This window comes from Papio anubis, chromosome 18 (genome assembly GCF_008728515.1).
Source record: "Papio anubis isolate 15944 chromosome 18, Panubis1.0, whole genome shotgun sequence".
NCBI lineage: Eukaryota > Metazoa > Chordata > Mammalia > Primates > Cercopithecidae > Papio > Papio anubis.
Window position 1 is genome coordinate 68,682,159 of NC_044993.1, and position 26,445 is coordinate 68,708,603.

Sequence of the window (26,445 nt, forward strand, 5' to 3'; positions counted from 1 at the left end):
ACCTGAAGTTGGGAGTTTGAGACCAGCCTGGCCAACATGGTGAAACCCTGTCTCTACTAAAAATACAACAATTAGCCAGGCATGGTGGTAGGTGCCTGTAATCCCAGCTACTTGGGAGGCTGAAGCAGGAGAATCGCTTGAACCTGAGAGGCAGAAGTTGCACTGAGCCAAGATTGCACCACTGCACTCCAGCCTGGGCAACAGAACTCTGCCAAAAAAAAGGTGTACAGTTAGTAAGGCTTCAGGACACAAAATCAGTAATGTTTCTATATACCAGTAACAAACTAGCTAAAAAAGAAATCAAGGAAGCAATTCTATTTATAATTGCTACAAAAATAAAATACCTAGGAATAAACTTAACCAAGGATGAAAAAAAAAAAAAACTCTACAGTGAAAACCACAAAACACTGATAAAATAAAATGAAAAGGACACAAAGAAATGGAAAGGTATCTCATGCTTATGGGTTGGGATAACTAATATTGCTAAAATGACCATACTACCCCAAGCAATCTAGAGATTCAGTATAATCCCTATCAATTATATTCTTCATAGAAACAGGAATAAAAAATCCCTAAAATTCATATGGAACCTCAGAAGACCCCAAATAGCCAAAGTAATACTGAGCAAAATAGATAAAGCTAGAATCCTCACAGTACCTGATTTTAAAATATACTGCAAAGCTATAGTAACCAAAACAGCATGTATTGGTGTTAAAACAGACACAAAAACAAAGGACATAGACTAAAAAATCCAGAAATGAATCCACATATCTACAGCTGATTTTCAAGAAAGGTGTCAAGAATATACATTGAATAAAGTACACCCTCTTCATTAAATGGTGCCAGGAAAACTAGATATCCAAACACGGAAGAATAAAACTAGACCCTTATCGCTCATCACATACAAAAATAAACTCAAAATCGATTAAAGACTTAAATGTAATAACCACAACTACAAAACTACTAGAAGTAAACACAGGAGAAACGCTTGAGAACAAAGATTGTATGGCTAACACTTAAAAAGTACAAGCAACAAAAACAGACAAATGGGATTATAGTAAACTAAAAACTTTCTGCATATCAAAGGAAATAATCAACAGAGTGAAAAGACAACACCCCTCCCTTACACCATATACAAAAATTAACTCAAGATGGCTTAAAGACTTAAATGTAAAACCCATAACTATAAAAACACTGGAAGACAACCTAGGCAATACCATCCAGGACACAGTCACAGGCAAAGACTTCATGGTAAAGATGCCAAAAGCAATTGCAACAAAAGCAAAAATTGACAAATGGGATCTAATTAAATGAAAGAGCTTCTGCAGAGTAAAAGAAACTATCAAAAAAAAATACACAGACATTTCTCAAAAGAAGATATACAAATCACCAAGTTTATGAAAAAATATTCTACATCACTAATCATCATGGAGATGCAAATCAAAACCACAATGAGATATCATCTCACACTTGTTAGAATGGCTATTATTAAAAAGACAAAGCACAACAAATGCTGGAAAGTATGTGAAGAAAAGAAAATTCTTGTATATCATTGGTGGGAATGTAAATTAGTACAGTCATTATGAAAAAAAGTACAGAGATTTCTCAAAAAACTAAGAACAGATCTACCATATTATCTAGCAATCCCACTCCTGGGTATATATCCAAAAAAATAGGATATCAGTGTATCAACGGGATACCTGTACCCCTGTATTTACTGCAGCACTATTTACAATAGCCAACACATGGAATCAATCTAAGTGTCAATCAATGGATGAATGGATAAAGAAAACGGGAATATATGCACAATAGAATAGTATTCAGCCATAAAAAAGAATGAAATCGTTTTATTTTCAGCTAAATGGATGGAACTAGTGGTCATAATGCTAGGTGAACTAGGCCATGCACAAAAAGAAAAATACTGTATGTTCTCATTTATACGAGCAGTTTACGCTCCTGGAAATCAAAGTGGGGGCCATGTTTCAGGTCAGTAGGGTCTGGGATAAAGACCGCAGTTATGGACTTGTGTGCCCTGGAGCTATATAAAATTGATATCATGGAGATAAAGAGTAGAATGATAGCTACCACAGGCTGGGAAGAGGAGGGGTTTGAAAAGAGGTTGATTAATAGGTATAAAAATATATAATAGAAGGAATAGAATCTAGTGTTCAATATCACAGAAAGTGACTATAACAATTTATTGTATATTTCTTTTTTTTATTTCAATAGTTTTTAGGGAACAGGTGGTATTTGGTTACATGGGTACGTTCTTCAGCAGTGATCTCTGAAATTTTGGCACACCCATCACCAGAGCAGTTTACCCAACATATAGTCTTTTATCTCTCACCCCCTCCCCACTTCCCCCCGAGCCCCCAAAGTCCACTGTTTCATTCTTGTGCCTTTGCATATATCATAGCTTAGCTCCCACTTATGAGTGAGAACATGCGATGTTTGGTTTTGATTCCTGAGTTACTTCATTTAGAGTAACAGTCTCCAACTCCATCCAGGTTGCTGTGAACGCCATTATTTCATTCCTTTTTAAGGCTAAGTAGTATTCTATGGTATATATATAACACATTTTCTTTATCTACTAATTGATTGATGGGCATCTGGGCTGGTTCTATATTTTTGCAACTGCAAATTTTGCTGCTGTAAACATGTGTGCAAAAGTGTCTTTTTCATATAATGACTTCCTTTCCTCTGGGTAGATACCTAGTAGTGGGATTGCCAGATCAAATGGTAGATCTATTTTTACTTCTTTAAGGAATCTCCATGTTGCTTTCCATAGTGGTGGTACTAGCTTATATTCCCACCATCAGTGTAAAAGGGTTCCCTTTTCACCACGTCCATGCCAACATCTATTTTTGTGTATTTCACACGTGGTATCGCACTGTGGTTTTGATTTGCATTTCCCTGATAATTAGTGATGTTGAGCATTTTTTCATGTTTGTTGGCCATTTGTATACCTTCTTTTGAGAATTGTCTATTTATGTCCTTGGCACACTTTTTGATGGGATTGTTTTTTTTCCTGCCGATTTGAGTTCCCTGTCGATTCTGGATATTAGTCCTTTGTCAGATGCAGTTTGTGAAAATTTTCTCCCACTCTGTGGGTGATCTGTTGACTCTGCTGATTATTTCCTTTGCTGTGCAGGAGGCTTTTAGTTTAATTAAGTCCCATCTATTTATCTTTGTTTTCCTTGCATTTGCTTTTGCGTTCTTGGTCATGAACTGTTTGCCTAAGCCAATGTCTAGAAGCATTTTTCAACATTATCTTCTAGAATTTTTATGGTTTCAGGCCTTAGATTTAAGTCTTTGATCCATCTTGTGTTGATTTTTGTATAAGGTGAGAGATGGGGATCCAGTTTATTCTTTTACATGTGACTTGCCGATTATCCCAGCACTATTTGTTGTATAGGGTGTACTTTCCCTACTTTGTTTTTGTTTGCTTTGTCAAAGATCAGTTGGGTGTAAGTATTTGGCCTTATTTCTGGGTTCTTTACTCTGTTCCACTGGTCATGTGCCTATTTTTATACAAGCACCATGCTGTTTTGATTACTATAGCCTTGTAATATAGTTCAAAGATGGGTAATATGATACCTCCAGATTTGTTCTTTTTGCTTAGTTTTGCTTTGTCTATGTAGACTCTTTGTTGGTTCCAAATGAATTTTAGCATTGTTTTTTCTAGTTCTATAAAGAATGATGATGGTATTTTATAGGAATTGCACTGAATATGTAGACTGCTTTTGGCAGTATGGTCATTTTCACAATATTGAGTCTACCCATCCATGAGCACGGAATATGTTTCCATTTGTTTGTGTCATCTATGATTTGTTTCAGCAGTGTTTTGTAGTTTTCCTTGTAGGGGTCTTTCACCTCCTTGGTTAGGTATATTCCTAAGTACTTTATTTTTACACCTATTATAAAAGGGTTTGATTCTCAGCCTGGTCACTGTTGGTGTATAGCACTGCTACTGATTTGTGTACATTGATTTTGTATCCTGATAAATGAATTTATTATATATTTCTAAATAGCAGTAACATTGGAAATATTCCCAACACAAAGAAATGGTCAATGTTTGAGGTGATTAATATCCTAAAGACTCTGATTTGATCATTATGCATTGTATGCATGTACCAAAATGTCACATGGACCCCATAAATGTGTACAATTATTCTCTATCAAAAAAATTTTTAAGAAACATGCAGGAATACACTGTACCTCTTCCTTGCTGTCTCTGGATGTTGTCACACGAGGACTTGACATGTGGATTGTGGCAGCCTCTGTGACCAAGAGCAGAAGGCAATAGCAGCACAGAAACCTCAAATGAAAAATCTAACATCTCAAGCTACCAATTTAGCCAACCTAGCTATCTCCGGTCTTAGTACATGAAGTGATAAGCCCTCACTGTTCAAGTTGGGTGGCCATCAATTGCTGCAGAAAAGAAGTTAATGAGGCTTCCTCCTCCCAGATCCCCTACTAGACCCTGACATGCCCATTCAGTCACAGGCAGAAAGGGAAGCAGAGGGTAAGTAGACCTGGCTGGCTCTGCCAGACGCAGATCTTACCTGTCCTGCTTGCCCTAAAAAAGCCTGGTGCCTATGCAGGGGATTTAGAGGTGGCCCCTGTGGTCATAGTCTAGGCAAAATAACCCACCCACTAATAAGTGAACATGGCAGAAATACAGTCACCTTTTCCTCAGTCTTGCCAATAAAGTCAACTCCTCTGTTCACCAGGGAGGAGACATATGAAAGAGAGACTTGGAAGTTTTCATCCTAACTCACTCTTCTTTGTTTTTGTTTTGTTTTGTTTTGTTTTGTTTTGAGACTGGGTCTCACTCTATCACCTAGGCTAGAGTGCAGTGGCACAATCTTGGCTCACCGCAACCTCCGCCCCCTGGGTTCAAGCGATTCTCGTGCCTCAGCCTCCAGAGTAGCTGGGACTACAGGCGCCCACGACCACACCTGGCTAATTTTTGTATTTTTCGTAGAGACACAGTTTCACCGTGTTGGCCAAGCTGGTCCCCAATTCCTGGCCTCAAGTGATCTGCACACCTCGGCCTCCCAAAAGGCTGAGATTATAGGCATGAGCAACCCTAACTCACTCTTGGGAGGCCAAAAGTGATGCTGGAACTTTCTTCCTCTGCAGGTTACAGGGAAAATTAGGGAGAACACAAGGCATCAGAGATGCAGTGATGGATATGTCTATATGGAGCTTTTGTCTACATCCAGTAGAAAATGTATTTCTAGGCACCAGGTTTAAGAGTGAAAACCTGGAGTCTTGTCTGTTAGCATTCTCCTTCCCCACAAACCAGAGAGGGAATACATTTTGCTTCAGCACACCCGGATGTACGAAATGTCACATTCCTATTTCTGTAACCAGTTAAATCTGCTCTGAGTCCCTGGATGCCTGGCAGGTGGAGAATTCAATCTTGTCGTTACCAGCGTTCCTTTCCCTTCTCCATGGGCTTATGTAAGAATTCTGGGCTTACACACTGTTGGAAAGCCAGGTAGGAACTACGTCTCCCGAACTCTCCATTCTTCCAGCTGTTCATGATCCATCAATTTTTTGGGGGCCATCTGCTATAAGAAGACCCTCCTCACGGCATCATTCCACTGACCTATAGGCTCAGCCCCAGGGGCCCTCACTATAACAGGTCTCCATTAGGCAAAGGAACTCACAAAAACCTTCTCTTAAACTTGCCTTCCTCTGAGATCCAGCCACTCCCCTGCTTCTCACCTTAAACACAGATGGCAGCTTCTTCCCATCGTTCCAAACCTTGGGGATTGTCCAGCCAAATTCTCTTCAGACACCAAAGCTTCACCTTCCTTCTTCAGGGAGATGATGCAAGGGCATCTGAGATCTTTGGAAGTCCAATTCTGGCCTCTCTTTGGGGTGGGCTGAGAGTGGGAACTAGACTCTCTTTTCCAAGTGCCATGTTTGTCTTGTTCTTCATTATATTATCTCCAATGCCTGGCATACAGTAAGCACTACAGACCTACTCTATGCCAGGCAATGGAGATAATATAATGATGAACATAGTAGGTGCTATTAGTATCTGTATAATGGAAGTCTTGAGGTTGAAGCTATTAGCAGAAACCTGCCAAGCAAAAGGATGGAAAACCTACCACCAAAAAAAAAAAAAAAAAAAAAATGAAAGCAATCGTGGCTTTGAGCTCTAAACACACAAGGCACTAGCCCAAGTTTGGGCAATTTTAATACAGCAGCTATTCTGCCTCCAAACAAACTGGCACTGGAAACCACTCTCTGCCTCTTAAAGAGAACCAGTTTCTCTTTCTCTAAGCCTGCAGCATTTCTCTCCGGTGGCAGTACCCAGCCCACTGCCACCAGCAAAGGACTGCATCCAGGAGCCAACAGTTTGATAGTTTAAATAATATATTTTATAGGGGAAAACAAACTAACATCCACATAAACCTGAAACTACCACCACTTTCCAGAGGCTGAATCCCATTTGTGGAGTCTCTTGCATGTCAAGCACCTTGCAGTCAGCTCAACTACATACTTTTGGGATTAGTTGCAGAGAAGAGTGAAAGTTATCTGCAAAATAAAGGAACTAGGGCTCAGAATTCCCAGAGCAATCCATGACAGAGGAGGTGAGTAGAAAAGGGAAGGGTGAAGTCAAAGGAGTTGGCCAACACCAAGCAAGGATCATGGGACCCTATCCATGGCCCCACATCTCAAATGAAGTCAACAAAACCCATCAATGCTTGGTGTAAGTGGTGTATGCTCCTGGAAATGAAAGCAGGGGCATTTCAGGTCAGTAGGGTCAGGGGTAGAGGCAGCAGTCATGGACTTGTGGGCCATGGAGTATGAGATGATTCTGAGACATTGAATTCCTACAGCGATCTCAGTAGACATCTCAGGTAGGGCTTCAACATTCGTGGACCATGGACTCTGTGGGCCTGAGAGCAACAGCCTCAGTGCATGTCCCAGCTCCATCAGTCCCAACTGGGGCTTTGAACAACTTACTTATTTTGTTAACTAATGTTATTTTAATTGACAAATCATAATTGTACACATTTATGTGACGTTTTTATATGTGGAGACAATGTGGAATGATTAGATCAAGCTAATTAGCATGTCCATCACCTAATTCACTGACAATTTTTATGATGAGACATTTGAAATGTACCCTCTTAGTTATTTTGAAAGATACATTATTATTGACTATAATCACCCTGCTGTGCTATAGATTTCAAAGCATATAATCCAGCAAGCCAACTTCTAGGTATAGAGTAAAAAAAATTAAAGTCAATATGTCGAAGGGATCTCTACATTCCTATGTTCACTGCAACACTATTCACAATATCCAAGATATAGAATCAACCTAAGTGTCCATCAGTGGATGAAAGGATAAAGAAAATGTACTATATACACACAATGGAATACTATTAACCCTTAAAAAGAATGAAATCCTGTCATTTTCAACAACGTGGATGAACTTGAAACACATCGTGTTAAGGGAAATAAGCCAGGCACAGAAAAACAAATACTGCATGATTTCACTTATATGTGGAATCTAAAGAAGTTGAACTCACAGAAATAGAGAGTAGGACAGTGGTTATCTGGGGCTGGGGTGGAGGAAAGGTAGGGGATAGGAGATACTGGTCAAAGGGTACAAAGTTTCCAACAGGAAGAGTAAGTTTTGAACAAGCTAAACTCCTCTGAAAGATTAGTTCCTCATCTGTTGAGCAGGGACGTATCATTGACCTTCTAAGGATGTTGCTGTGAGAGTAAGAAATGATGTTCAGCATAATACCTAACGCACAGTCAGTTCTCCTTAAGCTTGAACCTGAGTCACCATGACCTCTACTTCTCAGGACAGAAGGTTCACAGCCAGTGTCTCAGTTCCCAATGAAAAGTGGATCCCAGATCAGGCTGAACAGCAGGATCTCTAGGGGATACCCAGCCCCACTGAGTCAGAATCACCGGAGGTAGAACCTGGGTATGTATGTATGTGTGTGTGTGGGGGGGGTGAGTGTGTGTGTCTATGTAGAAGAGACAGGGTCTTGCTCTGCAGTCCAGGCTGGAGTGTCACAATCATAGTTTACTGCAGCCTCAAACTCCTCCTGGCCTCAAGCCATGCTCCCACCTCAGCCTTCAGAGTAGCTGAGACTACAGGCTCATGCCACCAAGCCTGGATACTTTTTTTTTCTACTTTTGGAGACACAGTCTCACTCTGTTGCCCAGGCTGGAGTGCAGTGGTGCAGTCTTGCCTCACTGCAACCTCTGTCTCCTGGTTCAAGTGATTCTCATGCCTCAGCCTCCTGAGTAGCTAGGATTACAGGCATGCACCACCACACCAGGCAAATTTTGCTTTTTTTCATTGTTGTTTATTGTTTGTTTTTCACAAATAGGACTTTTTATTTGCCACTATTATAAGTCTGAACTTTAAACAGATTCTTGGACTGGTGGTTCATATCCATCAGCTCATTCAACTTTAGCACGTGTCTCGTCCCTAGTGGGTTTTCCAGAACTACTACCTTCACCACGAAGCTCCATGCCTTTTCCCAATCCAAACCCAGGGTTCTCCAGCATCTTTACTTTTCTAATGAAGACCTCATGGAGAGGATAAATTGGCAAGCCTTTTCTACATCTTTTCCAATCTTGTCTGGAATCAATTTATTGGCCACTTCTTTCAAGTCATTTGTCTGCACCTCTCAGGTCATGATTTCCAGCATCTTCTTCCAGATTTGGCGGACTGCTGGTGCTGAGCATAAGAGGTCTTCCGTATCTGACTGTTGCGTTTTTCAGTAAAACCAACACAGAACAGACGAAAGAAGTAGCCATCGGTAGTCTTGACATCAACATGAGCTTCAATCATTGTTGAACATTTTTCAACCATGGAACATATTTTGTCACAGCTAAGAACCTATGCCATAGAAGTGAGTCAGGCAGTTTTTGCCCTGAACATCTTCAGTAATCAGCCTGAATTTTCTAAATGCAACTTCATCACTCTGCAAATCAGCAAGACTCACTTCAAACACAAGACCCTTGAGACGATCAGATGCAATTAGGGTTCCTTGGGTCCTGGTGGCTAGCATCTTTCCAATACTTCTTATAGTGAACATAGCAAGTGCTTTCACATCATACTGAACTTTCTTAGAAAATGGATCGACTGTCTACGGCCATACCACCCTGAACGCGCCCGATCTCGTCTGAAAATGGATCGACTACTTTCTTCTTAACTCCCTTTTTGCCACCTTTCATAAGGCATTTGTTCTTAACAACCGCCATGGTGCTGCTCAGAGTACCAAAAGGCTAAATTTTATATTTTTGGTAGAGGCAGGGTTTCACCATGTTGGCCAGGTTGATCTTCAACTCCTAACCTCAGGTGATCTGCCCAACTCAGCCTCCCAAAGTGCTGGGATTACACGCATGAGCCACTGCACCCAGCTGCTACTTATTTTTTTTTTTTTTTTTTTTTTTTTTTTGGTAGATACAGGGTCTTGCCATGTTGCCAAGGCTGGCCTGGAACTCCAGGCCTCAAGCAATCCTCCCACCACAGCCTCTCAAAGCACTGGGATTTCAGGTGTGAGCCACCAAGCCCAGCCTGGAATCTATTTTTAAAGCCCATCAAGTGTTGAATAAAACTGCAAGTTGGGCTGTTTTTTCTTTGCGTTTTTTACATTTCAATTGTTTTTAATATATTCAGAGATACACGCAAACATTACCAGTCAATTTTAGAACATTTCATGACCTCAAAAAGAAACCTCATACCCTTTGGCTAACACCCCCATCCTCCCATGCCCCTAACAGCCAGAAGCAACCACTAACCCACTTCGTATTTCTATAGATTTCCATCTGAATGAAATCACGTAGAATGTGATCTTTCATCTGTTTTCAAGGTTCATCCACACTGTAGCATATGTGAGTACTTTGCTCCTTTTTGTGATCAAATAATATTCCACTGTGTGGGTAGACAACATTCGGTGTATCTCTTCATCTGGTGATGGGCATTTGGATTAATTCCCTCTTTGGGTTATCAGGAGTGATGCTACTGAATTATTCATGTACAAGTTTTGTGTGGACCTGTGCTTTCATTTTTGAATATGAAAATATGGCACCTCTCCAACATACAAGTGGCCAATAAGCACATGAAAAGATGCTCAATGAAATTCATCATCAGGGAAACACAAATCAAAACCACAATGAGATACCACTTCATACCCATAAGGATGGCTAGAATCGAAGATACAGAAAACTGGCCTGGCGCGGTGGCTCATGCCTGTAATCCCAGCACTTTGGGAGGCCGAGGCGGGTGCATCACCTGAGGCCAGGTGTTTGAGACCAGCCTTGCCAACATGGTGAAACCCTGTCTCTAGTAAAAAAAAAAAAAATACGAAAATTAGCCAGGCGTGGTAGCAGGTGCCTATAATCCCAGCTACTCAGGAAGCTGAAGCAGGAAAGTCACTTGAATCTGGGAGGCAAAGACTGCAGTGAGCCGAGATTGTGCCACTGCACTCCAGCCTGGGCGACAGAGCAAGACTTTGTCTCAAAAAAAAAAAAATACAAAAAATAACAAATGTTGGTGAGGATGTAGAGAAACTAGAACCTTCATACACTGCTGGTGGGAATTAAAATGGTGTAGCCACTGTCACAAACAGTTTGACAACTTCCCAAACGATTCTACGTAGAGTTACCAAACAACCCAGCAATTGTACTCCTAGGTATAGGCCCAACTCGGGCTCTTTTAATCTATGGAAAATGAACTATGGGTACTTGGCAAGAACAAAGAGGGAGAGAGACAGAAATGGTGCCATGAGGGCACATTGATTGGTCTCTAGTGCACATGGCTCCTACTGCAAATGCCCTCTCAATGACTTCATGAGTTGCTCATAAAAAAATCACCCTCTGCTCCAATCATGGGGGAAGAAGTGCGGATTAAACCTGGTGAGGCACCATAAGACTGACTGCTAAACTTTATGAATGATGGGGGGATTTGCAAGTATAATCTTGACTGTACTAGATTTTTTACTTTCTCCACTGTCTTTGAAAACCTCACTCTTGACTAAGAACTGACCTTCCTGTACTTTTTATTGCCTCTAAGTAAATTTCCAGTTCCACATAGTCCAAAGATGATTTGCTGAAAAATCTCTCAAAAGAAAAATGTTAAGAATACAGGCACAGTGATATGGCAAATTTTGCAAAAGAAACACAAATTGCACTTGTAGGTACGCAGCACAACACATTTTCACAGGTAAAGAAAAAGCGTTCTTCATTCTAGTAGAGGCTACAGGATGAGGCCGATCAAGGTGCTTGCCCAGTCAGACCTTGGGCTCTTAACTAATTTGTGTTAGACTCAACTCTGATGGAGTCTGTATCTCAGTCACCTTTTTTTTTTTTTTTTTTTTGGAGATGGAATCTTGCTCTGTCTCCCAGGCTGGAATGTAGCAGCGTGCTCTCAGCTCACTGCAAAATCTGCTTGAACCCTCCTGGGTTCAAGCGATTTTCCTGCCTCAGCTTCCCAAGTAGCTGGGACTACGTGTGCGTGCCACCATGCCCGGCTAATTTTTCTATTTTTAGTAGAGACGTTTCATCATGTTGGCCAGGCTGTTCTCAAACTCCTGACCTCAAGTGATCCACCTGCCTTGGTCTCCCAAAGTGCTGGGATTACACAGGCGTGAGCCACCATGCCCGACCTCAGTCATCTTTTTATCCTCCACACCTGGCAAGTTCTAGGCACACTGTGGTTCCATACAAGTTCGTTGAATAAACAGGAGACAGACAGAAAGTGGGAACTCTGGAAGTAGAGAAGATTCCAGAAATTGTGGATATTTCCCAGAGACTATGGCCAAATACTTCAGTCTTGCCAGAGTTTCTCTATCTCAACTCAAACCTTATGTGTGGGCCCAGGTGCAGTGGCTCACACCTGTAATCCCAACACGTGAGGAGGCTGAGGTGGGCAGATCACTTAAGGCCAGGAGTTTGAGACCAGCCTGGCCAACACGGTGAAACTCCATCTCTACAAAAATACAAAAATGAGCCAGGCGTGGTGGTGTGTACCTGTAGCCCCAGCTACTCAGGGGCTGAGGCACAAGCATTGCCTGAACCCAGGAGGGAGAGGTTGCACTGAGCCAAGATTATGCCACTGCACACTAGCCTGGGCAATAAAGCAAAACTGTCTCAAAAACAAACAAAAACAAAAACAAAAACAAAACAAAAAAAACCTTATGTGTGGGCCTTGTTACACAATTAATGTTTATATGGACAATATGTACACAGGTGTATGTTAAGAGCATGAGTCATCCACGAGATTTTAGCAAAGTCCATTTAGAAAGCTCAATGCTTTGGACTTCCCCTTGCTTTGCTACCTCTGTCCTCAGAAGAAGGCTTCATTCTTCTATGTAACCAGCAAATCCTTTATGCAGAGATGTACACAACACACTCCTATCCTTGGCTATGACACCTTGAAAGGCTCCTCTTGGTGGCCCCTGGTGCTCATTTCAGAGTAGTTCAAATGAAGGTGATCAGCTTTCATGCCAGTCATTCTACAAATCACTCCTCTTATGACCAAGCTTTCTAAATGCTTTACTGAATTATTACTTAAAGAAATGTGCACATAGGCCGGGCGCAGTGGCTCACGCCTATAATCCTAGCACTTTGGGAGGCTGAGGCAGGCTGATCACGAGGTCAGGAGATCGAGACCATCCTGGCTAACACAGTGAAACCCCGTCTCTACTGAACATACAAAAAAAAAAAAAATAGTCGGGCATGGTGGCAGGTGCCTGTAGTCCCAGCTACTCGGGAGGGTGAGGCAAGAGAATGGTGTGAACCTGGGAGGCGGAGCTTGCAGTGAGTGAGATTGCACCACTGCACTGCAGCCTGGGCAACAGAGCAAGACTCCGTCTCAAAAAAAAAAAAAAACAAATGTGCACATATAAGAGGTCAACACAGTAAATTTTCTTACAAAGTGAACATACTGGCCAGGCACAGTGGCTCATGCCTGTCATCGCAGCACTCTGGGAGGCTGAGGTGAGCAGATTGCTTGAGCCCAGGAGCTCAAGACCAGTCTGGGCACATAGTGAGATCCCCATCTCTACAAAAAATAAATAAATAAATAATTAGGCAATAGTGGTGGCACATGCCTGTAGTCCCAGCTACTCGGGAGGCTGAGGTGGGAGGACTGCTTAAGCCCAGGAAGCAGAGGCTGCAGTGAGCCATGATGGTGCCACTGTGCTCCAGCCTGGGTGACAGCAAGATCCTGCCTCAAAAAAAAAAAAACTGAACATCTCCATATTACCAACACCCAATTCAAGAAAAAGAACATTACAGCCCCTTCCAGAATATTCCTGGGGTCTCTTCCATCTCTACTAACCCCTGACAACCAACAGCCTCCACCAATTCCACCTGACATTGTACTTTATGAAAGCAGCAGTTCTCAGATGGGGGCTATTTTGCCCCCTGGGGACATTAGGCAACATTGAGGGGAGTTGTGTTACTGCATCCAGTGAGTCCAGAGATGCCGCTCAACATCCTAGAATGTACAGGGAACCCACACACATACAACAGAGAAATTGCTGAGCCAAAATGTCAGCCGGGTTGCAGCTGAAACCCTGACATACACAGAATCACACAGTATCTGCTCTTTCGTGCTCGGGATCTCTTTCATTCTAATCATTTCATAGGAAACAGAAATGTCATTTGGAGGCAGGTAGAGTCCAAAACAAAGAAAATCCAGTTTTGTTTTGTTTTTTTAATCAGCCTGGTACCTTTACAGCTAGGATTTGGTTTCCATTCTTTCTGTCTCGTATTCAAGTGATTTTTCTTCAAATGGCATCTGCTGGGCTCAAGACCTCGAGATCCCCACAAAGCTGAGATTCACATGGGAATTTTGTACACACACACCCACACGGGTATACACTGCCATTTACATGCAGACATCCACCCACAGATACACACATCCGGAGACCAAGACAGAAAGCAAAGTCCACCATAAAAGCACAGTCCCCCCAACAGGAGAAATGCACCATTCACTGCAGGGAGGCACCTATTTGTTTAATGCAGCCTCTGATAGTCAGGCTGTTGCCAAGCCCAGCTCTGCAAGTCTTCCCCCTCTAGGAAAGAGAGATGGATTTTTTCTTTACTCAAGAATATAGATCTAAAAACAAAAACAAAAACCAAATACTTCTGCATCTCAAAGCAGGCTCTACCTCCTGAGCTACACATATTGATCAGCATTTTATTGTCAATTTTCTTTTATTTGAACTGGAGAAAAATATAATCTAATTATGTTCTTACTGACAGTTGGGAATCAGTCACACTAAATCCAATTCTCTGTGTTCGCATGATTAAGGTGTTTAATTTGGGGGGCAACAAAGCAAAAGCATTGGTCATGTTTTAATATAATTAGTACAGAATATATCTAAGGGGTTCAAGTATCACTGTAGCAAGAAGCTCATTCTGCAGTAAAAGAGGGATTGAGTTAGGGTGGTTCATGGCTGCATCGTTTTATCAATGTCTCTTCAAGAGTCCGTGGAATGTGGAATGGAAAAGACTGAAATAGTCCAAGTCTTGGCTAAGCTTCTATAAAGTGGTGTGAGGAGCTGATAAAATAACCTGGTCTTTAGAGACATCCCACACTGTAGTTCTCTAAGCTACAGATTCTCAGATTTTTCTATTTTATAAACCAGTAAAAAATATTTTTTTAATTTGAGAACCAACATAAGGTTGCTATTTTTTTTTCTTTTTGGTAAGAAGGAACTTTTTTAAACTACCAGTTTCTCACACACACACACACACACACACACACAGAAATTCCACCATGATCAGTCAGAATAGGTTAGGTTTTGCTGCAATAACAAACAACTCCTAAATCTTGGTAACTTCAAACAACAGAAGTTGTTTTTCGCACTCATGCTACATCTGCAGGGAGGTGTGAGGTGCTCTGTTTCCCATCAAACTCACCCTAAGACTAACGCTAATGGGGGCTGCACTACCTCAAGTATCACCAACCAGGGAACAGAGGGAGAAGAATGCCAGAGAGCCCTATACTAGGAATTAAATGCTCCAGGATAGAAGTCTCACACTGCACCTCTGCCCCCAGCCTGTTGGCCAGTACTAGCCACATCCCCTCCCCCACCACACTGCAATGCATGAAGACAGGAGAACTGGATACATTACAAATTTCTACTCCATGGCATTTCATAAAAGAGAAAAAAATTATGCAAATACAAAAAGTTTTTAATAGAATAGAATATACACAATTTCAGAATAAAGAACAATCCTCCAAAAAGGATAAGTAGGTGGTCTTTCATCAACGGGCACATTTCTGTGACATTTTCTGGTTTTCCATTTTATCCTTGACTCATGAACATTTTATACAGATGGTCCAAAGAACACCATTTAGGGACCAGTGCTCTAATCAGGTGATGAAAACGGCCCCAAGAACAGAGAGCAGTCTCCTTAGCAAAGACCCAGCGGGGCCAGGGTGACCACGTTCTCACCATCAATGCACAGACATCCACCTGCAGCATCCTCACATCCTGACATCAAACAGTGGCTCTTTATAGCTTGATTCTAATGCCCTCTCTTTGATCTTCATCATCACTGTAAAGCTCTCTGGCCCCAAGATCTAACATCGCCACTCTAGCTACATCCTGCAACTGTTCACCTATCCTGCCTCCTCATCCCTCTAAACTTCTCTTTACAACCTCATGTTTCCTTCTTATTTTACCTTCCTGCTCAGCCTGGACCTCACAGTCACCTTCTTCTTGTAATGTGCTCCTAAACTTGTTCTTCCCTGCCTTCAACCACACCCACCTGGAAAATCTCCACACCCCATTGATGACTTGCCTTGCAACTGTCCAAGGGCTGCTGAATGATACTGGAAAGAACCACCACATGGATCTGGTAATTCCACTAAATAATCTCACCATCTCATATGGACTTACTTCAAAAGAAAATTCCCATGGGCATTTTCTAACACTATTTTTTAAGATTATAATGTTATCTAGGTGATAGGATTCATAAGTCTCAGCCTTTTTCTTCCCCTGTTCAATAAAGTGTCAACTTGGTCTCTGCCCTTTTAAAACAATTCTGATTCTCCAACGTACGTACCTTGTCTCCCAACCCTTATCAGAATGAATCATGGAGAAAAAAGTTCTCAGGGTGGGAGAGACTACGTGTTCAACATTCACTTCAGGAGTCTAGAATAGTGGTGGTGAGGGATGAAACTAGCTGAAGAACTTTAGGAGAAAGGGCTAAGTGCAGAGGAAATGGGAGAACAGGTGATTGTGAAAGATTTTGGAGATGAACTCATGAATAGAAGGAAGAAACGTCTTCTGAGGTGGTAAAGTGAGAACTCCACCAGTTTTGAGATATTAGTCAATAGGAGAAGCCAAGAAATTTAAAAATAAGTGTAGAGAAGTTCTTTGTGGATACCTTTTAAGTTTTTCAAGAGCCTTGGGCAAAGAGTGGAATGAGTATTTGCATTGGGATTCTTTGAATCTGGGGTGCTCTGAGGCTGAATCACATAGGATGTAGCTGTCATAGCATTACACTTAAGCATATACAAATAAAAGTAGACATAGATTAACACAAGTAGATATAGACCAATACAATCTAAATTAATAATTTTAAATAAACTGGGTGGATGAAGTTTTGCTGTAATCAATTTACTGATGTGGTATATAATAGCTGAAAGACATATTGGAATGACATATTTTACTTGATTTGATTCTTTATATTTAAAGCATAACAGACTGTCATTTAGGTCATTATAGTTGTCATTATTTTTCCTATTTAATAGTAAACTTAATTCATTGTTTTGATGTGATAATCATTTTGGGTTGAACCTCAAAATACAATAGTGAAAAATTGAAAAGAATTGGTGTCAGCCGGGCACTGTGGCTCACGCCTGTAATCCCAGCACTTTGAGAGCTGAGGTGGGCAGATCACTTGAGGCCAGGAAATTGGAGGCTAGCCTGGCCAACCTGGAGAAATCTCATCTCTACCAAAAATACAAAAAATTAGCTCGGCATGATGGTACATGCCTATAGTCCCAGCTACTTGGGAGGCTGAGGCAGGAGAATCACTTGAACCCGGGAGGTGGAGGTCGCAGTGAGCCAAGGTTGCATCACTGCACTGCAGCCTGAGTGAAAGAACAAGACTCTGTCTTGGGAAAAAAATGGTTTAACAAAAAAAGTGCTTATTATTGTTTTATTTCGTTTAATACTAAATGTTGTAAATTGGTATGAACAAAAAGAAAACTCAAGCAACATATCATTCCTAAGCATGAATCTGTGAACATTGACAGCTTTGACTCTATTACTATTGTGTGATATTTCAACTCTCCCACCATTTTTTCTCTTTTAAATTGCTTCAAAATTTTTTGTTTCTATGTGGCACATATACACTATGGAATACTATGCAGCCATAAAAAAGGATGAGTTCATGTCCTTTGTAGGGACATGGATGCAGCTGGAAACCATCATTCTTAGCAAACTATCGCAAGAACAGAAAACCAAGCACTGCATGTTCTCACTCATAGGTGGGAATTGAACAATGAGATCACTTGGACACAGGAAGGGGAACATCACACACCGGGGTCTATTGTGGGGAGCGGGGAGAGGGTAGGGATAGCATTAGGAGATATACCTAAGGTAAACGACGAGTTAATGGGTGCAGCACACCAACATGGCACATGTATACATATGTAACAAACCTGCACGTTGTGCACATGTACCCTAGAACTTAAAGTATAATAATAATAAAAAAGATTAAAATAATAATAATAATAATCTCACCATCCAACTCTAGGGTAGACTTCACTTCTCTTCAGCAATATTTTTAAGCATCACAAATAAATTCCGAACCATATTTGCTATAGCAATTGACTTTAAACCTCTTCCGTATCTGAAAGCCCCCCAAACCCATCCCTAGGGGTTTCAGAGCCCACTCAGAGTTGAGTTCTCTCAATTCACTTCCACCTCACCCCTAGATCACTCTATCTTGACCCTCTTCCTCTGCCTTTCCCATCTTATAAAGAGAAGCATCCTTCTCCTTTTCCCAAGCTACCTTCTCCACTTGTGCCTCATTTGAGACCTCCCTTTATCACCTGTTCCCTTGGAACTCCTATGACTCGCCACCTTCACTCATCATTTGACTCATAAATATTTTGCACCATGTATGTGCCAGGCGTTTAACATATAATCATGCTTAAGTCTCCACATGCTAACAAAAAATACCTTGATTATCCCTGCTATGCCCTCAAGTCATTACCCTCTCTGCTCCTTCCCTGTGTTCCCAAACTTTGTTGATCTTCATCAATCCCTCTGATGCAGATGACTCTGAAGTTTGCATCCTATTAGGTTGGTGCAAAAGTAATTGCAGTTTTTGCTGTTAAAATTAACGGCAAAAATAGCAATTATTTTTGCACCACCTAATATCTTTTCTCCTCCTACCAAACTTTGTCCCTGAACCATCTCATCACCTGTAACTACCTCCTCCATGCAGTTGATTCCCAGATCTGTATTACTCTACTTAAAGTCCATTCCCCACCTTTCTCGGCTAGAACAGCAGAAACCCACTTAGAATTCATGCCACCAGTTCCCCACCACCACCACCACCACCACCACCATCACCCTGTCATTGTTAGCAAAACCATTTCTTGAGTGGAGCTCAAAGATTTTTAATGATCTCCCACTCCCCAGAAAGATAACTTCCGACTCAGCCTAGAAGTAAAGATCCTCCAGATATGGCCTCAACCACCCTCCAACCGATGTCCCCAATGCATCCTTTTGATGCCCCCTTCAGTGAAGTTAAAATGGAATGTGTGTTTTTCTTTTCACATACTCCTGGTGTTTTTCCACGAATACAATTTCACCTTTTGAATATTTTCAAGGATTCTCCATGCTACACAGAGTGAAATCCAAACTCCCCATCAGGACCCCAGTTTTCCCAAACCCTCTTTGCACTTTTCTGCCTCCATGCTTTTCCTTGGGTCGTCCTCTTCTCTAAGATAACCTTGTGTATTACTCTAGGTTCTCCAGAGAAAGAACACAGAGATAGAGACAGAGCTATATACATAGAGAGAGACAGATTGATCTGTTGTTAAGGGATGGCTCACATGGTTATGGGGGTTAAGGAGTCCTGGGGTCTGCAGTCAGCAAGCTGGAGACCCAGGACAGCCATGATATAGTTCCAACTCGAGTCCACATCTAAAGTCAAGAGAAGACTGATGTCCCAGCTTAAATATAACCAGGTAAAGACAGCAAATTCTCTGTTACTCTACCTGTTGGATGACTGGATGAGGCTCACCCACATTGGGGAGGACAATCTGCTTTATTCAGTCTACCAATTAAATGTTATCCTCATCCAGAATACTCTCAGAGACACACCCAGAATAAAGTGTAGCCAAGTATCTGGACATCCCTGTAACCCAGTCAAATTGATACATAAAATTAACCACCATGCCTTACTTCTACTCCCTCCCCATTACTGCATGTCCAAATCCTTCCCTTATTTCAAGGCTTAGTTCAAATGTTACCTCTTAACTAAGCCTTCCCTGCTAACCCCAAATATTAATAGAAGTGGTTCCTCTCTTCTCTAATGTCTCAAAATATATTATGTGTCTCTCTTTCACAGTATTTATTACAAACTCCCTTATAAATCAAGACGGTGATTCCCAAATTATCAAAAGAGTATAAAAGAAGTCTTCTTTGAGTGTGAAATACCTCATGGAATATAGCACATGGCCTCTTCATGAAGAAACTACTGGGAGAGAAAAAGACAAGATGGAAGAGGACAGGGTAAGGAGGTTAGTAGAAAGTACAATGAGGCTGGGCACGGTGACTCACGCCTGTATTCCCAGCACTTTAGGAGGCCAAGGCCAGCAGATCATGAGGTCAGGAGATCAAGACCATTCTGGCTAACACAGTAAAACCCCGTCTCTACTAAAAATACAAAAAAACTTAGCCAGGCATGGTGGCGGGTGCCTGTAGTGCCAGCTACTCAGGAGGCTGAGGCAGGAGAATGGCGTAAACCCGGGAGGCAGAGCTTGCAGGGAGCCGAGATCACGCCACTGCGCTCAAGCCTGGGTGACAGAGTGAGACTACATCTCAAAAAAAAAGAAAGCACAATGAAATAAGTCAGTGGATGGGTGCCTATAATTTCTAAGGGAAATAGAGTGTAATCCAAGAATTTTATAGCCAGCTAAATTATCCACCAATCAAAATAGGCAAAAGACACTATGACATGTTCAAGAACTTAGAGAATACAGTACTTCTGAGCTTTTTTAATAAAAGCCTTCATAATAAAATTTAGTCAGCCAAGAAATTAAAAAATAAGCAACTTATGAATTGAATGACCATGACAAAAGGCTAGTGATGAGAGGTGAATCCATTTAAAAATAGGACTATGATTACAGAACAGAAAGAAAAGGTGGTCAACCTTAACAACATAAAACAAGCTAGAAATAACTAGTTTCCAGAGGTAATGGGAGGGATTGTAGGAAGTAGATGTGCTAATGCCCTTTACTAAGTCAATCAGATCTAAAATTGAAACATGTGGTTTTAAATATATAACTTCTTGTTTATTTTCCTCCCTAACTACCCGAGGATCAACTACCATGATGAATGACACAGTAACTATCTGGACCAGGAAGTTCATGACCAACCAACCACTCCAGAGGAAACAAATGGTCACCAATGTCCTTCATCCCGGGAAGGCAGCAAAATGTACAGGACCACAATGGGCGTTATCTTCATATGAATATTTGGACTCAGAACCCATTTTGGTGGTGGTTAAACAATGGGCTTTGGCATGCTATCTGGTTTGAATTATGCAAAGAAAAATGAACTCAAACATAGACTTGCAAGACACGGCTGGCATGAGAAGAAGACGACCTCAAAAAAACAGCAAAAGGAATGCAAGGGCAGAATGAAGTCAAGAGACTGCAAAGGCCAATGTCAGTGCTGACAAAAAGCAAAACAAGTAAAGATTTCGCAATGACTTTATTTGCAGTGACTGTACAAATTTTTCAAGAGAGGCCCAATCAACTGTAAAGACTTTTACATATATATATATAAAAAAAAAAACACCTTAATATTTTTCATCACCTTTGATTTCTTAGATGTTCTAGAAACTGATTTTTGGTGAGGAAAAACTACATTTATCTGAGTTGACCAGTTCCTTCCATTTCACTTCCATTTCTTTTTCTTCAGATAAATTTACATTCAATTTGCTACTTCTTGTTTTTAAAATCTCATTTTGTGTGATCAGAAGTGTCTGTTCAAGTCTCTAGCCATCTTTGTGCATAGCAAGGAATGCTGTTCACTTAATATTAAGGAGGTTTATTTCTTGGGGTCATGAGATTTGGGGTGATTTCTCTCCCTTTTTGTACTTTTCTGTGTTCATTAATTTTTTTGAGACAATGTCAACAATGTCCTTAATATTAATATTTGGACTCAGAATCCATCTTGGTGATGGTTAAACAACCATCACCCACACTGGAGTGGAGTGATACAATCTCAGCTCACCAAACCTCCACCTCCCAGGCTTAAGCAATTCTCCTGCCTCAGCCTCCCCCATAGCTGGGATTACAGGCACACACCACTACCGCCTGGCCAATTTTTGTATTTTTAGTAGAGACGGGGTTTCACCATGTTGGCCAGGCTAGTCTTTAACTCCTGACCTCAAATGATTCACCCGCCTCGACCTTCCAAACTGCTAGGATTACAGGCATGAGACACTGCGCCCAGCCCTTCATGTATTAAATTTTTAAAAACACATCATTTAAAATAATCAAATCATTCTTTTCTAATCATAGTACCTATGATACTTTGTATCATAGGTATCCAAATACTCACCTATTCTCTCTTAGGTGATGACAAACTTGTTGAAATGTCATTTCATTTTGTGGTTCCAGCCCCAGAGATTCTGATTCTGATTCTAAAGGGTCTGTATGCAGAGTGAGCAAGCATCCCAGATGATTCTCTTACAGGTGTTGTAAGGGCAGGAGTTTGAGATATCCTGATGCAAAAGAAAGAACCCTCAAGGAAGTTGACTGTATATGTATTTTCCTTCCTAGCACAGGAAATGACAGAAAGATTATCCAATCAGTACCACTCATAGCACTGATTATATGTCTATGAGGAATTCAGAAATGGTTTGATCAAGGCTGAAGACCTAAAAAGAGGCTCTTCTCTCAGATACCAAGTCCCCATCTCATGCATGGTTGAGTTAGTAGAAACAGGATGATGCTTCTTCCTCCAACATTAGTATCCCATGGTTTTTGTTCAGTAGATGAAGCACCTCCATCCCCAACATCTCCAAGCTCAATCCCAGGTTCCTCACATATACTTTTTTTTTTCTTTTTTTGAGATAGAGTCTCACTGTGTCACCCAGGCTGGAGTGTAGCACAGTGGCACAACCTCAGCTCACTGCAACCTCCACCTCCCAGGTTCAAGAGATTCTCCTGCCTCAGCCTCCCGAGTAGCTGGGATTACAGGCACGCACCATCATGCCCAGCTAATTTTTGTATTTTTAGTAGAGATGGGGTTTCATCATGTTGGCCAGGCTGGTCTCAAACTCCCAGCCTCAAGTGATCCGCCCACCTCAGCCTCTCAAGTGCTAAGATTACAGGTGTGAGCCACCGTGCCCAGCCTCCTCAGTTCCACATTTACAGAGGATCTGATCATACCCCCTCCGCAGAAGTCAGAATGGCCCCCACGTGGTGTTAAATGGGAGTGAAATCCTGAGTTCAATCAACTGAGGGTGACACAGAAACATTTCCTCCAAAATGCTTTTGGCAGCTGTGCTCATCCATAACCTGGCTCCATTTCAGGGCAAGACCTCCACTTAAGCTGCACTGGCTTCGACTAGAGTAAATCACATGAACTCATGGCAAACACAACTGAAGGGCAAAAAGATTCTTTTTTAAATGATTTTTGTCTCCCACTTATCAACACACGCTGGCCTCCCTAGAGCCTGACTCCATTCAGCACCTGTTCCACTGAGCACCCACTGAAAGCTCAGCTCACGAGCTGAGATGACCCAGACATCAAGGAGTTTACCATCCAGGGGAAAAACAGACCTGAATACAAGTGATGACAATACAAGACGGAGTCAAAGAGGCCAACTTGAAGTTTCAGCAGAATAGCACCAAAGACGAGTTCCCAACCCAGTTCCCAGAGCCAGAGCCAGAACCAGAGCCAGGCTGGCTGCAAGAGAATCAGCTGGGAGCCTTTGCAAACATAGGTCCTAGCTGAGCCCCTAATCATCAGACTGTCTGGGAGTGAGCTCTAGGAATTGGTTTATTTAATAAGCACCCACACACATATGATTCTGATGTTCCTAAGGGTTGTAGAAACATGGAACTATGGAAAACACTAAAAAAAAGGCACTAAAAGAAACCTATAAATATTCAGTACTGTCCCAGGCATCATGAGGACACTCCTATTTCCAATATTTAGACTAACCTGCAAGGAAAGCATTCATTCATGACAATGGGCTTTATTGGGATCAGAGCCAGCCCTGGGAATGCTTGAACCCTGCCCAGAAGGTCACCCCCTCCTCCCCACAGGAGGGGGCTAACATTAAGCAGCAGCGGCCAGACGGGAAATGGAGCACCCTTTTATTATGAGACCACAGTGAGAGACTTTTTTTTTTGAGTCTCTCTCTTGCCACCCAGGCTGGCGTGCAGTGGTGCGATCTCAGCTCACTGCAACTTCCGCCTTCCGGGTTCAAGGGATTCTCCTGCCTCAGCCTCCCAAGTAGATGGGACTATAGGTGTGCGCCACGACGCCCAGCTAATTTTTGTATTTTGAATAGAGACGGGGTTTCACCATGTTGGTCAGGATGGTCTTGATCTTTTGACCTCGTGATCTGCCCACCTTGGCCTCCCAAAGTGCTGGGATGACAGGCGTGAGCCACCGTGCCTAGCCTGAGACTTTCAAGTAAAGCCACGATGGACCACAGAGCTTAGACATCAGGGCTAACATGGAATCTCTGTCATTAAATCTTCAGATTTTGCTCAAAGAAAAAAATTATCACAATTGACATTTCGAGGATGAGACATCTGAATGTCAACTTGATCTTAGAGGATATTAAGAAATTACTGGTAATTTTATTAGGTATGACAATGATCCTGTAAAAAATGCCCTCGTGTTTTTAGAGGGAAAGTAAATTATGTAGGGGTGAACATCATGATGCAATTACATAACCACTGTAAACTATTTTTAAAACACTTCAGAAAAACAAATGGAGTAAATATTGCAAACGTTAATAGTTTTTAAACCTATGTGATGGGTATATGATAGCTCATTAAACTAGTCTCTACTTTTATGTATATTGAAAATTTTTAATAAAAATTTAAAAAAAAAAAAAAACCTTGCCAGGCATAGCAGCTCATGCCCAGCACTTTGGGAGACCGAGGTGGCTTGAGCCCAGGAGTTTGATATGAGCCTATGCAACATGGTGAAACCTCATCTCTACAAAAAATGGAAAAAATTAGTCGGGCATGGTGGTGTGCCCCTGTAGTCCCAACTATGCAGGAGGCTGAGGTGGGAGGATCACCTGAGCACACAAGGTCAAGGCTGCAGTGAGCCAAGGTCACACCACTGCACTCCAGCCTGGGCGAAAGAGTTAGACCCTGTCTCAAACAAACAAGCAAGCAAACAAAAACCCTCTTGATCCCATTTCCCAAAAAAAATGATTTTTTTGAGATCTTACCATCTCCTGGCTTGGTGCAGAGTGCAGGAAACCAAGACAAAGTACGGCACACCAGGAATGGGGAGGGAGGGAAGCATGGGGGAGGCTAACACTGCGGACTCTCCCAGCTCAGTCGACCCATGCACCTTGCTTCATGGAAGAAAGGAACGGAAGATGAATCATGCCTTTAACACACAGTGACCTTCCTCACTAGTAAATGTGCCTCCAAAAGTGTCCAAGAACTCAGCACCAGAGCCAGGTTGGCTGCATGAGAATCACCTGGGAGCTTTTGCAAACATAGGTCCCTACTGGGTCCAAATGTATTCATCTCTCGGAGAGGAGGAGAGACGCAGAACAAGGAAAAGGATGGGAAGACACCAGCCTTGTGCACAGGAGGAGGCTGGGATTCCTCCTGCACGTTTAGTGCAATGCATCCTATTTTACAAGGTCACGGAAGCTCAGAGAGGTAAACCTGCCCAGGTTCTCACAGCTTGTGACTGGCAGAACCTGCCCAAATCTCTGTCTCTAGAGATATTTCCACTTGCTTCAACTCTGGAGCTTTGTTGTAAAGATGATGGATCCCACTCACCACTCACTTCTGTTTACAGATACTGCCTAAGGTCCCTTGTGAATATTTAGCTCAGGGCTGGGGCGGTTTTTTGTTTTTTTGACTTTTTTGTTTGTTTGTTTCTTGGTTTTTTTACAAAGCAATCTTGTAGAAAGAACCCAAAGTGGCTCCCCCATTTAAGACCCTGTAAACAGGGAATCCAGAGTCTGGAGTCCTGGTCTGCTTTCCACACCTTCCTTAGATTTCCCTGTGTGTAAAATGCAACAACAATCTTTGACAAATTGCCTCCCCCAGGGGAGAGATAGAGGAAGTGTTAACTTTGCCTTTTTTTTTTTTTTTTTTCCAGACAGACCCCTCTCTCTGTCACCTAGGCTGGAGTGCAGCGGTGCCATCTCGGCTCACTGCAACCTCTGCCTCCTGAGTTCAAACGATTCTTGTGCCTCAGCCTCCCAAGTAGCTGGGACTACAGATGGACGCCACCACACCTGGCTAATTTTTGTATTTGTAGTAGAGACGGGGTTTCACATATTGGCCAGGCTGGTATCGAACTCGGCCTCAAGTGATCCGCCCACCTCGGCCTCTCAAACTGCTAGGATTACAGGCATGAGTCACCATGCCCAGCCACTTTGCTAGTTTTTTTAATAGACAGCTTCGAGGTCCGGTATGATTTCACAGATTAGGAAACATGACAGGCAAAGAATAATAATTTGCATTCAAATAGTAGAATGCTTTCATTCTCAAAGAGCTCTCACCTGCCATCTAATCTTGTCTTCCTAGAAGTCCTCGGAGAGAAGCAGATGTGGTTTCCAATCCCACTTTCCAGAAGAGAAGACCGAGGCAGAGGCTTTGCAGACACACAGAGGACATGTGAGGACAGGTGAAGGTCATGGTCATTGTCAGCCCCCACCCCCAACTTGACATTCCCAGATCTGGTGGACTTCCAGCCAGAAGAGACAGAAGGACTGGATCACTCAACTCTGCCATGGGTGCCAGGACCCAATTTTCCCCTAACTTGGTCACATCCTGTCTGGGATCTCCAACTACTACCCATCCGACAAGTCTCAGCTAAAACAGCAGTTCCACTGGGAACATTTTTCTGAGCCTCCAGGATTGGGTCAGGCCCTCTCCATGGTTCTCTGACCTTCCCCTACTTCAGAACTTAGGACCTGTATGTCACTATTTGTTCAAACACGTGTCTTTCCTATGCT

The 26,445-nt window shown here is 42.1% G+C and overlaps 1 protein-coding gene and 1 pseudogene across 2 annotated transcripts in view; both read right to left on the reverse strand.

Moving 5' to 3' along the window:
* RBFOX1 (RNA binding fox-1 homolog 1) overlaps window positions 1-26,445 on the reverse strand; it is a 2,483,424-nt gene that overhangs the window by 2,440,245 nt on the left and 16,734 nt on the right.
* LOC101020794 lies at window positions 8,310-10,318 on the reverse strand (annotated as a pseudogene). The gene is made up of 2 exons (XR_004179667.1): window positions 9,196-10,318; window positions 8,310-9,140 (listed from the first exon to the last, which is right to left on the reverse strand). The product of XR_004179667.1 is annotated as a 40S ribosomal protein S3a-like (transcript).